General features: G+C 45.2%; 1 non-coding gene across 1 annotated transcript; it reads left to right on the top strand.

Moving 5' to 3' along the window:
- The first annotated feature begins 13,572 nt into the window (after positions 1-13,572).
- On the top strand, positions 13,573-13,646 carry TRNAN-AUU (transfer RNA asparagine (anticodon AUU)). Its single transcript has one exon. It is a non-coding gene; the product is annotated as a tRNA-Asn (tRNA).
- The last annotated feature ends 714 nt before the right edge of the window (positions 13,647-14,360 follow it).

The following is a 14,360-nucleotide window of genomic DNA, read 5'->3' on the forward strand; positions in this document are numbered from 1 at the left end:
TCAGGGTCTGTGTCGACCATCTGAGGTAACGGGCGTTTTAGCGCCCTTGACGGTGTCTGAGACGCCTGAACAGGCACTAATTGATTTGTCGGCTGTCTCATGTCGTCAACAGTTTTTTGCAAAGTGCTGACATTGTCACGTAATTCTTTAATTACTACCATCCAGTCAGGTGTCGACCCCCTAGGGGGTGACATCACTAACACAGGCAATTGCTCTGCTTCCACATCATTTTCCTCCTCATACATGTCGACACAATCGTACCGACACCCAGCACACACACAGGGAATGCTCTGATAGAGGACAGGACCCCACTAGCCCTTTGGGGAGACAGAGGGAGAGTTTGCCAGCACACACCAGAGCGCTATATATATACAGGGATAACCTTATATAAGTGTTACTCCCTGTTATAGCTGCTGTATTTATATATTAGCTGCCAATAGTGCCCCCCTCTCTGTTTTACCCTGTTTCTGTAGTGCAGGACTGCAGGGGAGAGTCAGGGAGCCGTCCTTCCAGCGGAGCTGTGAAAGAAAATGGCGCTTGTGTGCTGAGGAGAAAGGCTCCGCCCCCTTCACGGCGGCCTTTTCTCCCGCTTTTTTCAGGAAACTGGCAGGGGATAAATGCATCCATATAGCCCAGGAGCTATATGTGATGCATTTTTTTTAGCCATATAAGGTTTTTATATTGTTTTTATTGCGTCTCAGGGCGCTCCCCCCCAGCGCCCTGCACCCTCAGTGACCGGAGTGTGAAGTGTGCTGAGAGCAATGGCGCACAGCTGCAGTGCTGTGCGCTACCTTATTTGAAGACAGGAACGTCTTCTGCCGCCGCTTTCTCCGGACCTCTTCGCTCTTCTGGCTCTGTAAGGGGGCCGGCGGCGCGGCTCCGGGACCCATCCAGGCTGAACCTGTGATCGTCCCTCTGGAGCTAATGTCCAGTAGCCAAGAAGCCCAATCCACTCTGCAGTCAGGTGAGTTCGCTTCTTCTCCCCTTAGTCCCACGATGCAGTGAGCCTGTTGCCAGCAGGACTCACTGAAAATAAAAAACCTATTTAAACTTTTACTTCTAAGCAGCTCAGGAGAGCCACCTAGCTTGCACCCTTCTCGTTCGGGCACAAAAATCTAACTGTGGCTTGGAGGAGGGTCATAGGGGGAGGAGCCAGTGCACACCAGCTAGTCTAAAGCTTTTACTTTTTGTGCCCAGTCTCCTGCGGAGCCGCTATTCCCCATGGTCCTTACGGAGTTCCCAGCATCCACTAGGACGTCAGAGAAATAAGATTTTACTCACCGGTAAATCTATTTCTCGTAGTCCGTAGTGGATGCTGGGCGCCCATCCCAAGTACTTGTACATAGTTATTGTTAACAAAAGGGTTATTGTTGAGAGCCATCTGTGCAGAGGCTCCGTTGTTGTCATACTGTTAACTGGGTATAATATCACGAGTTGTACGGTGTGATTGGTGTGGCTGGTATGAGTCTTACCCGGGATTCAAAATCCTTCCTTAGTGTCAGCTCTTCCGGGCACAGTATCCTAACTGAGGTCTGGAGGAGGGTCATAGGGGGAGGAGCCAGTGCACACCAGGTAGTCCTAAAGCTCTCTTTAGTTGTGCCAAGTCTCCTGCGGAGCCGCTATTCCCCATGGTCCTTACGGAGTCCCAGCATCCACTACGGACTACGAGAAATAGATTTACCGGTGAGTAAAATCTTATATATATATATATATATATATATATATATATATATGACTTGGGGTTTGTTTTATTAGATAGAGCATGTCCCTGTGAAGTGCCTTTTGGGGTTGTGGTTTTTCAGAAAGTTACAGGTTTTTTTTAATTAAGAGAAATATGCCCCATTATAGAGATCGGGCATTTCAATTTGTTGCGCCTGCGCAGTGGCCGCCAGCAGGGGGTGTACTAGAGTGCCTTCTCTTGAGAGCCGCAATATGGCCGCCTTCTCCCCGGTTATTCTGTAAATAGGAAAATAACCTCACAGGTTCACATAGGGCAGAGTTGCCACTACTAGTGCAGGGCTGTAACTTACAGTACTAAGGAAAAGCCATATACTAAAGCGGCACGGTGACCTCACCCCTCTCAGAGACACCAGGGCGCAGCACACTGGTACACACACCTGTTAGCTCAGGGCAGCACTATAGGACCCTCCTGTAATGCTGTGCTGGCGGCGTGTAGTGATCAGGGCACTGGGAGACTGGCTGGCTGGTCTCCGTCTCTGCTGCCTATAGAACTTCCACCTCTGTTATATATCAGGGCTGCTCTCCTGTTGTTATGATTCCAATACTCTGGTCTGGGGATATCTTATAGCAAGGACCTGAGTACTGGAACGTAATGCTTGGAAAGGGAGTGGGAACGGGAATAGCCCCTGGCGCCCTATCTCCGTTGTCTCGCCCGTGCTGTCAGAAATCTCTTGCGAGACTATGGTTGCTTGGGCCCATGGCTGCCGCGTTTGAAGGGCGGATTACGTCTGCCCAACTCCGATGCCCCCTCAGGTCTTAATGGGAGACCAAGAGAAATCCGAGACAGGGTGATAACAAGGGGCCCTCTACTAAACAACAAAGCCAGGGGCTCAAAACTAACTTTAAACTAGAGTATGTGCGGAAAACCGCCAGGGAAAAGGACAACCAAAATACCCACTTGTCCACTCTTCTACCCGGCACCGGCGAGTTCCGGAGAGGAGTGTGGGAGCGTAAACCTCCGCAAATGCACCAACACAGAATACAAAATAAAGCGGCCTAGGCCGCAGCACGCGGCAGAGCCGCCACTCACGAAAACCACACGAGATCCTCTAGCGACTGTTGCGGGTAAATGAGGACTGGAAGACTCCTTGGGAAGAGATGACAACACTAAGATTCAGGAACTCTGAGGACAGGAATGACCGGACACAGCAGAACTGGAACAGACGTCAGCAAACCAAAGCAGCATGCAGGAAGCTATTACCGGCGTCTGTGTGAAGCACTGAGAAGGTATTTAGCAGGGAGTCCTTCAATCAGAAGTTCAGAGCCTGATTAGCACAATGCCGTGCAGCTGCCTTGCTGCATGACCAGAAGACAAGTGTGTGTGTGTGTAGTTTACTTGATTGACCCTGCAAGGGGAGCGCAGTCCGTCCGTGGCGTCCCCGTTGCTAGGGTCCAGGCGGCTCAGCGCGCCCGGCGTCCTAGCGTTGCTAGGGAGCCGGCGGCTAGCACACTCGGCGTCCCTAGTTGCTAGGCGCCGGGCCGCGAGGACATCGCGGACCACGGCGCCTAACACCTGTGTGTTCTCTTCCTCTCCTACCTCACACTGGAACTGGCCGCCCAGAGAACGAGAGGGCAGCGGCTGACATCAGAGAGGGTGCAGCAATCTGTGTGGGCAGAGCCCCTCACAGCAAGGTGTCCTTATGCTGTGCCCCGTGTAATCACTGTGATCCATACAGACTCTCACCCTGGTATGCTCTCTATTATTTATTTTTTTACACTGCGGCATGCTCGAGGGAAGGGAGCAGGCACCACCCCACCGCCACTACTCCTCCGCCAGCATCACTGCCGAGCCGGTCAGTGTTCCGGCGGCAATGAGCAGTAGGCAGCCACCAGCAACAACAGTCAGGAAGCTGTTACTCCCGGCAGCAGTAGCGTCAAGCTGCAATTCAGCCAGCGGCACGATGATCCGGGAGACAGTGGCAGCACAGGGAAGCAGTACCCCCTCCAATCGCAGCACCAACTAGGAGACTGAGGCAGCAACCTGCCCCCAGCAGCAGCACCACCCTGATGATAGGTAAGATGCATTTTGGTGTCACAAGAAGGTGGCCGGAGTAGTGGCTGGCTGTGGTCACACCCCGGGGAAAAGTGATAGTGATTTCAGTGTTCCCTTGCGCGGGGATTGGATGTGTAGATGTATGGAGGCTATGTATGTATAGATGTGAGCGGCAGTGTGCGGATGTATGAGAGCGGCAGTGTGCGGATGTATGAGAGCGGCAATGTACGGCTGTATAACTGCGTCGGTGTGCGGCTGTATGAGTGCGATGGTGTGCGGCTGTATGCGTGCGGCGGTGTGCGGCTGTAAGAGTGCGGCAGTGTGCGGCTGTAAGAGTGCGGCTGTAAGAGTGCGGCTGTAAGAGTGCGGGGTTGTACGGATGTATGAGAGCGGGGTTGTACGGATGTATGAGAGCGGCAGTGTATGGATGTATGAGAGCAACAGTGTACAGTTGTGTGAGAGCGGCAGTGTGCGGATGTATGAGAGTGGCGGTGTACGGATGTATGAGAGCGGCAGTGTATGGATGGCAGCGTCATAGGGAGGGATGTCGGAATGCTGTTATAGGGTTCCTAATACAAAATGCCACGTTGGGCTTGATGGGCAGGTAGTGCGGCAAGCACACCCAAATTGGCATCTGACGTCGCCTGCAGTCCACACTGTTGTGAGGAGTCAGAGTTAATTTTGACTGTGTAGTGTACTCACAGAGGACCTACCGCCCGTCCCCTCCTCGCATCTGAGCAGCAGGTCAGGCTCTTATTTTCTTTTTAATCAGGAGAGGCCGAGTGAACTGTGAGCAGGGGGGCAGAGCTACATGGGACCCAGAGGGGCTGCTGTGCTGTCAGAGAGGGAGAGGAAGAGAGAGATGAAGCTACTGCAGATCCCCAGCTGATTGTGAGGTGCTGGGTTGAAGGGTGATGTGATCACCCTTCTCCCTCGCTGCCGCTGGGGACCGCATCTAGGCTTCCTCCATCGAGGGCATGCGGCGCAGCAGTGGGCAGCGTGTAATGAGTTTGTCTGACTCATTATACTGCTGCCTGTTGTGGACACCTCCGTCCGTACGGACTGGTGTACATGCCCAGCACAGAGGTGACAGTGTTGGTGGAAGTGCTGCCCAGTTCTGACCCTGCAGGCCTCCCTGATCTGACTGCGGCCGCTGCTGCTGCGGCGGCCCGAAACCCCTGCCGGTCCCCTCCATAGACTTCTGCCTGTCCAGCGCTGAGGTACTAGGGGTATCCCAGCTGCGGGAAGGGTATGTCTCTGGCTTTCTCTCCGGCAGGGGAAGGTGACAGCGGCGGAGGAAGTGTTGCCCACCTCAGACACTGCAGGCCTCCCCGATCCAGCTGCGGCCACAGTTGATGCTGCCAGAACCCCCTGCTGGTCTCCTTTGTTGACTGCCGCATGGCCAGTGCTGAAGTACTGGGGGTAGGCCAGCTACGGGAAGAGTGTATCTGCCTCGGGCTCTCTCTCTCTGTCAGGGGAAGGAAGGGCTGATTCTCTGGCACAACAGGGAGGGCTAGGCTGCAGGAACACAGCACTGGAAGAAACAGGAGGCCGAACTCATGACCAAAAAGTGAGCAGTGCAGTGATCAGCCCCCTAGTCTTTCCCTCTCTCTGGGTGCAGAGCTGTATTCTACAGAGAGAGCTGGGATGGGAAGAAGGGGAACGGCACCTGACACACACATACACGCGCGGCACCTGACACACACATACACGCGCAACACCTGACACACACACATACACGTGCGGCACCTGACACACACACACGTAGCATCAGACACAATAAAATAAACATGCAGCACCTGATCCACACATACACGCGCAACACCTGACACACACACATACACGTGCGGCACCTGACACACACACACACGTAGCATCAGACACAATAAAATAAACATGCAGCACCTGACCCACACATACACGCGCAACACCTGACACACACACACATACACGTGCGGCACCTGACACACACACGTACCATCAGACACAATAAAATAAACATGCAGCACCTGACACATGCATATACACGCAGCACCTGACACATGCATATACACGCAGCACCTGACACATGCATATACACGCAGCACCTGACACATGCATATACATGCAGCACCTGACACATACATATACACGCACACCATCAGACACACACATACACACGCAGTGCCTTACTCACACACACATAGACACGTGCAGCACCTGAGGCACACACATGTACACGCGCAGCACCTGACGCACACACATGTACACGCGCAGCACCTGACGCACACTCATGTACACACGCAGCACCTGACGCACACTCATGTACACGCGCAGCACCTAATGCACACTCATGTACACGCGCAGCACCTGACGCACACTCATGTACACGCGCATCACCTGACACAGACATACGTATTCATGCACAGCACCAGACATACACTTGTACACACGCGGAGCACCTGATACTCACACACATATACACCCGCAACACCTGACACACACACACACACGTGCGGCAGCTGACGCATACACACGCACCATCAGACACACTCATATATACACGCAGCACCTGACACACACATACACACAGGAGCTGACACACACATACACAGGCAGCACCTGACACACACACACATATACACGCGCAGCACCTGACACCACGCACTCACACGTACAAGCAATGCATTTCACGCCTACCTCCAGCCTCAGTTACAGGCTGCTGCCGCCTACCCCCCTCCCTGCATCAGCTGCAAAGGCAGCAAAATATTTTGACCAAAGTCTAAAGGCCCGTACACATTAAACGATGTCGCTCTGTGAGCTACATCGTCTAATGTTTCCCCTCCCGGGCCGGCCGGCGGCCGACTGTACACACTGAGCGATATGACCGCTCATATCGCTCAGTGACGTCACGCCCCCGCCAGCCCTGCATGAAGGTCGTGGACGACAGTCCACATCCTTCCTGCATGCCCTACCGACAGCGAAGATTGTTGCCGACCCGCGGGGCCGCGCATCGTTTGTCGCTGGCTGCATACACACTTAACGATAAAATGAGCGACGTCGCTCATTAAATCGTTAAGTGTGTACGGACCTTAAACAATTTGGTTTGGTTAATAAAATAATTTTGCACAGAACAGTGATGTTATACGAACATTTTCATTAAACATTTAAAAAATCAAATGTTTATTCTTTAAGTGAAATTTTACATTTCTGAATAAAAAAAATAAATTTAAAAAAAGCGATGAAATTCCATAGACAAAAAACCTTACGGTTTCACATGTCCCATTAAGGCTTCTTAGACATGATCGAAATTTCAGAAACCTGTTGTAACTCTTCCACTCAAACTCCAAAAAGCAATGAAATTCCAATCATTAAGGCTGACGCCTTAATGGACGTGTTCCTTGCGCAATACAGATATGGTATGCCATCACAGCCTGTGGGTAAGTGCAGATTCAGCACTCTCACAGAGTGAGATTGCTGTCACTCACACAATGGTGGAGCTGCTAATTCACAGATTTGTGTGCTCATTGGAATACACACATGCAGTCTATGCAACTGAAGGTCTGAGCGGAAGACAAAGCTGCTCAGATGAGGTAAGAGTGTTGTTGATTGGAGGGAGGAGAGCGGTGTGGATGGGGGAACAGAAGTGTGTGGATAGAGGGAACACTAAGCAGCACTAATGGGGGGGACAGAGAAACACAGGGGGTAATTCAGACCGCAGCAGCAGCAGCGATTGCAGTCTGAATTAGTTTGTGAGGTGCGCACGTGCAATGGCCGCACTGCGCGTGCGTACCCCAGGAGCCCAGTGAGATGCTATCACCCTGCCTGATTGATAGGCAGAGGTGGTTGCGGGGAAGGAGGGGGGCGTGCAAACAGCGTTAGAATGCCATTGGCAGGGCATGGTCTGCACAACGGAGGCGTTTCCGGACCACTGGGGGGTGGGCTGTGGCGGTTATCCCCCTGCCAAGAGCGCAGGATCCACTAAATTTACCTTCAGGATGTCAGCTACATGAATAGGGTAAGAGTGGTGTGGATAGGGGGTAGATTAAGCAGCAAGTATGGGAAGGGAGACAGAGCGGTGCAGATGGGGGAAATGGTGCAGATGGGTTGAAAACACTGGCATGGATGGGTAGAAAACTGGTGCAGATGGAAGAGAAGACAGTGTGCCATGTACTGGAGGAGGCGGAGTGACGTTGAAGAAGGAAACACTGAGCAGCACAGAGAGAAGGAAACGGTGGTACAGACAATGCACAGGTGGGGAAAGACAGATGGTACAGATAAGTTAGTACAGACTAGCACAGATGGGAGAACACAGCAGTAGGGATTGGGGAAGACCGGGCAGCATGGGGGTGTATAGGGGAAGTAAGTGTAGATGCATAGACCGTAGATGGGGTATTATAGTTTAGCAATTAACCAAGATGTTTGAGGGAGCTAAATGTGTATACTAAGTGAGATGGATGTATGGAGTTAGAAGGATGTTGTAACAAGGTGGCTTTGTTGTGTTGACTGAATGGGATGGTTGTGGGCACTGTGTGGGATGGGAGCACCACAAAACTGCTCAGACCTTCAGTTGCATAGACTGCATGTGTGTATTCCAATGAGCACACAAATCTGTGAATTAGCAGCTCCACCATTGTGTGAGTGACAGCAATCTCACTCTGTGAGAGTGCTGAATCTGCACTTACCCACAGGCTGTGATGGCATACCATATCTGTATTGCGCAAGGAACACGTCCATTAAGGCGTCAGCCTTAATGATCGGAATTTCATTGCTTTTTGGAGTTTGAGTGGAAGAGTTACAACAGGCTTCTGAAATTTCGATCATGTCTAAGAAGCCTTAATGGGACATGTGAAACCGTAAGGTTTTTTGTCTATGGAATATAAATATATATATATATATATATATATATATATATATCACAAACATATATGATTCATACATATATCATACATACATATATCACACATACATGATACATACATGAGAAAGACCTGGGATGGTGATGAGGCCAGGGCCCCCTGCTGATGTTGCGTTGAGGTTCAATCCCACCCAGGGACCTAATTGACCTTGTTATCAGATTTTGGTGATCTTTAAGTAGACAAGTCAAATTTCATACCCCCTGTTATGGTGTAGGGTACCTGGCCTTCTCTGATGTAATCAGAGTTAGATTTGATTCAGTGATTTTATAAAAACATCTAGGAAGCACAATTTAGCAGTGGGTTGCAGAGAAAAAGAAATATGCTGGCAAAAAAATCAAATTGCGTGATTAAACAGCTCTTCATTTTCTGGCTTTATTTTTATGCTAACAAATTTGTTCTCTGAAAAGTGTCCACAAAGCCAAGTCTCTGATTAACACCTTTGTAGGGATGGTTTTTCACCTATTACTAAATTAAACTTGCTTCATTGGAAAGGCAGCAAGATGCATCATCATTTCAATGTCTACTGAAATAATACAGGTTGACACCAGGAAACATTAACGCCACTGCATCCTTGCTGCTTTCTCATGTGGAAGTCTGTTTAATGTGAAAACAAGGTGATATCTAATTAGCACACAGGTAAGGAATTAAGAAAATCTTTATTTAAGGGTGAAGATGTTTCTCACAAAATCGTTGCCCCAATGCATCATTGAAATTCAAGCTGGAAAGATGATTTTAATATATCACTTGTACATTTTGTATTGCTCTTCTGGTGACAATGTAGTTTGTTTTTGTCAATTACCATTTTAATAATAGGGTAAAGAAAATGAAGTGGATTTTTAAAAGAAAACAATACTGTCAATATACTATTAAAACAAATTAAAATGGTAAAAGTTATTGTACTTTAAGTAAAAATAAAAGAGCCAAAATATCAATCCCAGTTTTGGATTACTTTAATTAACAAAAAAAAAATGCATATAGCAGAGGATAGTTTCAATCTGCCTACCTCTGGGTTATGGGCCCAGCATGCTTCCATTGCAGTACTCTGCTGCACATGTAAGTGCAAGAGATCCTGAAGCACTCACTCATCATGGGAAAGTACCAATGTGTTTCTTCGTTGGTTGATGGAAGAAACATCTTACAAAAACTCTCCAGATTATTGACTTTTTAAAGTTTTTCTAGGAAACGTTTTAGATGAATGCTTATTAGCCTTTGTCAGTATGAACTTTTGCAAAGTGTCTCTGTGGCGCAATCAGTTAGTATGTACGGCTATTAACCAAAAGGTTGGTGGTTCAATCCCACCCAGGGACCTAATTGACCTTGTTATCAGATTTTGGTGATCTTTAAGTAGACAAGTCAAATTTCATACCCCCTGTTATGGTGTAGGGTACCTGGCCTTCTCTGATGTAATCAGAGTTAGATTTGATTCAGTGATTTTATAAAAACATCTAGGAAGCACAATTTAGCAGTGGGTTGCAGAGAAAAAGAAATATGCTGGCAAAAAAATCAAATTGCGTGATTAAACAGCTCTTCATTTTCTGGCTTTATTTTTATGCTAACAAATTTGTTCTCTGAAAAGTGTCCACAAAGCCAAGTCTCTGATTAACACCTTTGTAGGGATGGTTTTTCACTTATTACTAAATTAAACTTGCTTCATTGGAAAGGCAGCAAGATGCATCCTCATTTCAATGTCTACTGAAATAATACAGGTTGACACCAGGAAACATTAACGCCACTGCATCCTTGCTGCTTTCTCATGTGGAAGTCTGTTTAATGTGAAAACAAGGTGATATCTAATTAGCACACAGGTAAGAAATTACGAAAATCTTTATTTAAGGGTGAAGATGTTTCTCACAAAATTGTTGCCCCAATGCATCATTGAAATTCAAGCTGGAAAGATGATTTTAATATATCACTTGTACATTTTGTATTGCTCTTCTGTTGACAATGTAGTTTTTTTTTGTCAATTACCATTTTAATAATAGGGTAAAGAAAATTAAGTGGATTTTTGAAAGAAAACTATACTGTCAATATACTATTAAAACAAATTAAAATGGTAAAAGTTATTGTACTTTAAGTAAAAATAAAAGAGCAAAAATATCAATCCCAGTTTTGATTACTTAAATTAACAAAAAAAAATGCATATAGCAAAGGATAGTTTCAAACTGCCTACCTCTGGGTTATGGGTCCAGCATGCTTCCATTGCAGTACTCTGCTGCACACGTAAGTGCAAGAGATCCTGAAGCACTCACTCATCATGGGAAAGTACCAATGTGTTTCTTCATTGGTTGATGGAAGAAACATCTTACAAAAACTCTCCAGATTATTGATTTTTTAATGTTTTTCTAGGAAACGTTCTAGATGTATGCATATTAGCCTTTGTCAGTATGTACTTTTTGCAAAGTGTCTCTGTGGCGCAATCGGTTAGTGTGTTTGACTATTAACCAAAAGGTTGGTGGTTCAATCCCACCCAGGGACGTAATTAACCTTGTGATCAGATTTTGGTGATATTTAAGTAGACAAGTCAAAATTTCAAACCTCCTCTTATGGTGTAGGGTACATGGCCTTCTCTGATGTAATCAGAGTTAGATTTGATTCAGTGATTTTATAAAAAACAGCTAGGTAGCACAATTTAGCAGTGGGTTGCAGAGAAAAAAAATATGCTGGCAGAAAAATCCAATCGAGTGATTAAACAGCTCTTCATTTTCTGGCTTTATTTTTATGCTAACAAATTTGTTCTCTGAAAAGTGTCCACAAAGCCAAGTCTCTGATTAACACCTTTGTAAGGATGGTTTTTCACCTATTACTAAATTAAACTTGCTTCATTGGAAAGGCAGCAAGATGCATCCTCATTTCAATGTCTACTGAAATAATACAAGTTGACACCAGGAAACATTAACGCCACTGCATCCTTGCTGCTTTCTCATGTGGAAGTCTGTTTAATGTGAAAACAAGGTGATATCTAATTAGCACACAGGTAAGGAATTAAGAAAATCTTTATTTAAGGGTGAAGATGTTTCTCACAAAATTGTTGACCCAATGCATCATTGAAATTCAAGCTGGAAAGATGATTTTAATATATCACTTGTACATTTTGTATTGCTCTCCTGGTGACAATGTAGTTTGTTTTTGTCAATTACCATTTTAATAATAGGGTAAAGAAAATGAAGTGGATTTTTAAAAGAAAACAATACTGTCAATATACTATTAAAACAAATTAAAATGGTAAAAGTTATTGTACTTTAAGTAAAAATAAAAGAGACAAAATATCAATCCCAGTTTTGGATTACTTTAATTAACAAAAAAAAAATGCATATAGCAGAGGATAGTTTCAATCTGCCTACCTCTGGGTTATGGGCCCAGCATGCTTCCATTGCAGTACTCTGCTGCACATGTAAGTTCAAGAGATCCTGAAGCACTCACTCATCATGGGAAAGTACCAATGTGTTTCTTCGTTGGTTGATGGAAGAAACATCTTACAAAAACTCTCCAGATTATTGACTTTTTAAAGCAGGGCTGGCCAAACCAGTCCTCGAGATCTACTAACAGTTCACATTTTCTAGACTACCTAGCTGGTGCACAGGTGTAGTCATTACTAATTAAGATGTGCTGCATTCATTCCTAACTGACCATTCTACAGATCTCCAGGAGGCCTGGAAAACATGAACTGTTTGAAGATCTCGAGGACCGGTTTGGCCAGCCCTGTTTTTAAGTTTTTCTAGGAAACGTTTTAGATGAATGCTTATTAGCATTTGTCAGTATGTTCTTTTGCAAAGTGTCTCTGTGGCGCAATCAGTTAGTGTGTACGGCTATTAACCATAAGGTTGGTGGTTCAATCCCACCCAGGGACGTAATTGACCTTGTTATCAGATTTTGGTGATCTTTAAGTAGACAAGTCAAATTTCATACCCCCTGTTATGGTGTAGGGTACCTGGCCTTCTCTGATGTAATCAGAGTTAGATTTGATTCAGTGATTTTATAAAAACATCTAGGAAGCACAATTTAGCAGTGGGTTGCAGAGAAAAAGAAATATGCTGGCAAAAAAATCAAATTGCGTGATTAAACAGCTCTTCATTTTCTGGCTTTATTTTTATGCTAACAAATTTGTTCTCTGAAAAGTGTCCACAAAGCCAAGTCTCTGATTAACACCTTTGTAGGGATGGTTTTTCACCTATTACTAAATTAAACTTGCTTCATTGGAAAGGCAGCAAGATGTATCCTCATTTCAATGTCTACTGAAATAATACAGGTTGACACCAGGAAACATTAACGCCACTGCATCCTTGCTGCTTTCTCATGTGGAAGTCTGTTTAATGTGAAAACAAGGTGATATCTAATTAGCACACAGGTAAGGAATTAAGAAAATCTTTATTTAAGGGTGAAGATGTTTCTCACAAAATCGTTGCCCCAATGCATCATTGAAATTCAAGCTGGAAAGATGATTTTAATATATCACTTGTACATTTTGTATTGCTCTTCTGGTGACAATGTAGTTTGTTTTTGTCAATTACCATTTTAATAATAGGGTAAAGAAAATGAAGTGGATTTTTGAAAGAAAACAATACTGTCAATATACTATTAAAACAAATTAAAATGGTAAAAGTTATTGTACTTTAAGTAAAAATAAAAGAGACAAAATATCAATCCCAGTTTTGGATTACTTTAATTAACAAAAAAAATGCATATAGCAGAGGATAGTTTCAATCTGCCTACCTCTGGGTTATGGGCCCAGCATGCTTCCATTGCAGTACTCTGCTGCACATGTAAGTGCAAGAGATCCTGAAGCACTCACTCATCATGGGAAAGTACCAATGTGTTTCTTCGTTGGTTGATGGAAGAAACATCTTACAAAAACTCTCCAGATTATTGACTTTTTAAAGTTTTTCTAGGAAACGTTTTAGATGAATGCTTATTAGCCTTTGTCAGTATGGACTTTTGCAAAGTGTCTCTGTGGCGCAATCGGTTAGTGTGTTTGGCTATTAACCAAAAGGTTGGTGGTTCAATCCCACCTAGGGACGTAATGAAGAACAAATTTGTTAGCATAAAAATAAAGCCAGAAATTGAAGAGCTGTTTAATCACGCAATTTGATTTTTTTTGCCAGCATATTTCTTTTTCTCTGCAACCCACTGCTAAATTGTGCTTCCTAGATGTTTTTATAAAATCACTGAATCAAATCTAACTCTGATTACATCAGAGAAGGCCTGGTACCCTACACCATAACAGGGGGTATGAAATTTGACTTGTCTACTTAAAGATCACCAAAATCTGATAACAAGGTCAATTACGTCCCTGGGTGGGATTAAACCACCAACCTTTTGGTTAATAGCCAAACACACTAACCGATTGCACCACAGAGACACTTTGCAAAAGTCCATACTGACAAAGGCTAATAAGCATTCATCTAAAACGTTTCCTAGAAAAACTTTAAAAAGTCAATAATCTGGAGAGTTTTTGTAAGATGTTTCTTCCATCAACCAACGAAGAAACACATTGATACTTTCCCATGATGAGTGAGTGCTTCAGGATCTCTTGAACTTACATGTGCAGCAGAGTACTGCAATGGAAGCATGCTGGGCCCATAACCCAGAGGTAGGCAGATTGAAACTATCCTCTGCTATATGCATTTTTTTTTTGTTAATTAAAGTAATCCAAAACTGGGATTGATATTTTGTCTCTTTTATTTTTACTTAAAGTACAATAACTTTTACCATTTTAATTTGTTTTAATAGTA

This window comes from Pseudophryne corroboree, unplaced genomic scaffold, assembly GCF_028390025.1.
Source record: "Pseudophryne corroboree isolate aPseCor3 unplaced genomic scaffold, aPseCor3.hap2 scaffold_859, whole genome shotgun sequence".
In the NCBI taxonomy this organism is placed as follows: Eukaryota; Metazoa; Chordata; class Amphibia; order Anura; family Myobatrachidae; genus Pseudophryne; species Pseudophryne corroboree.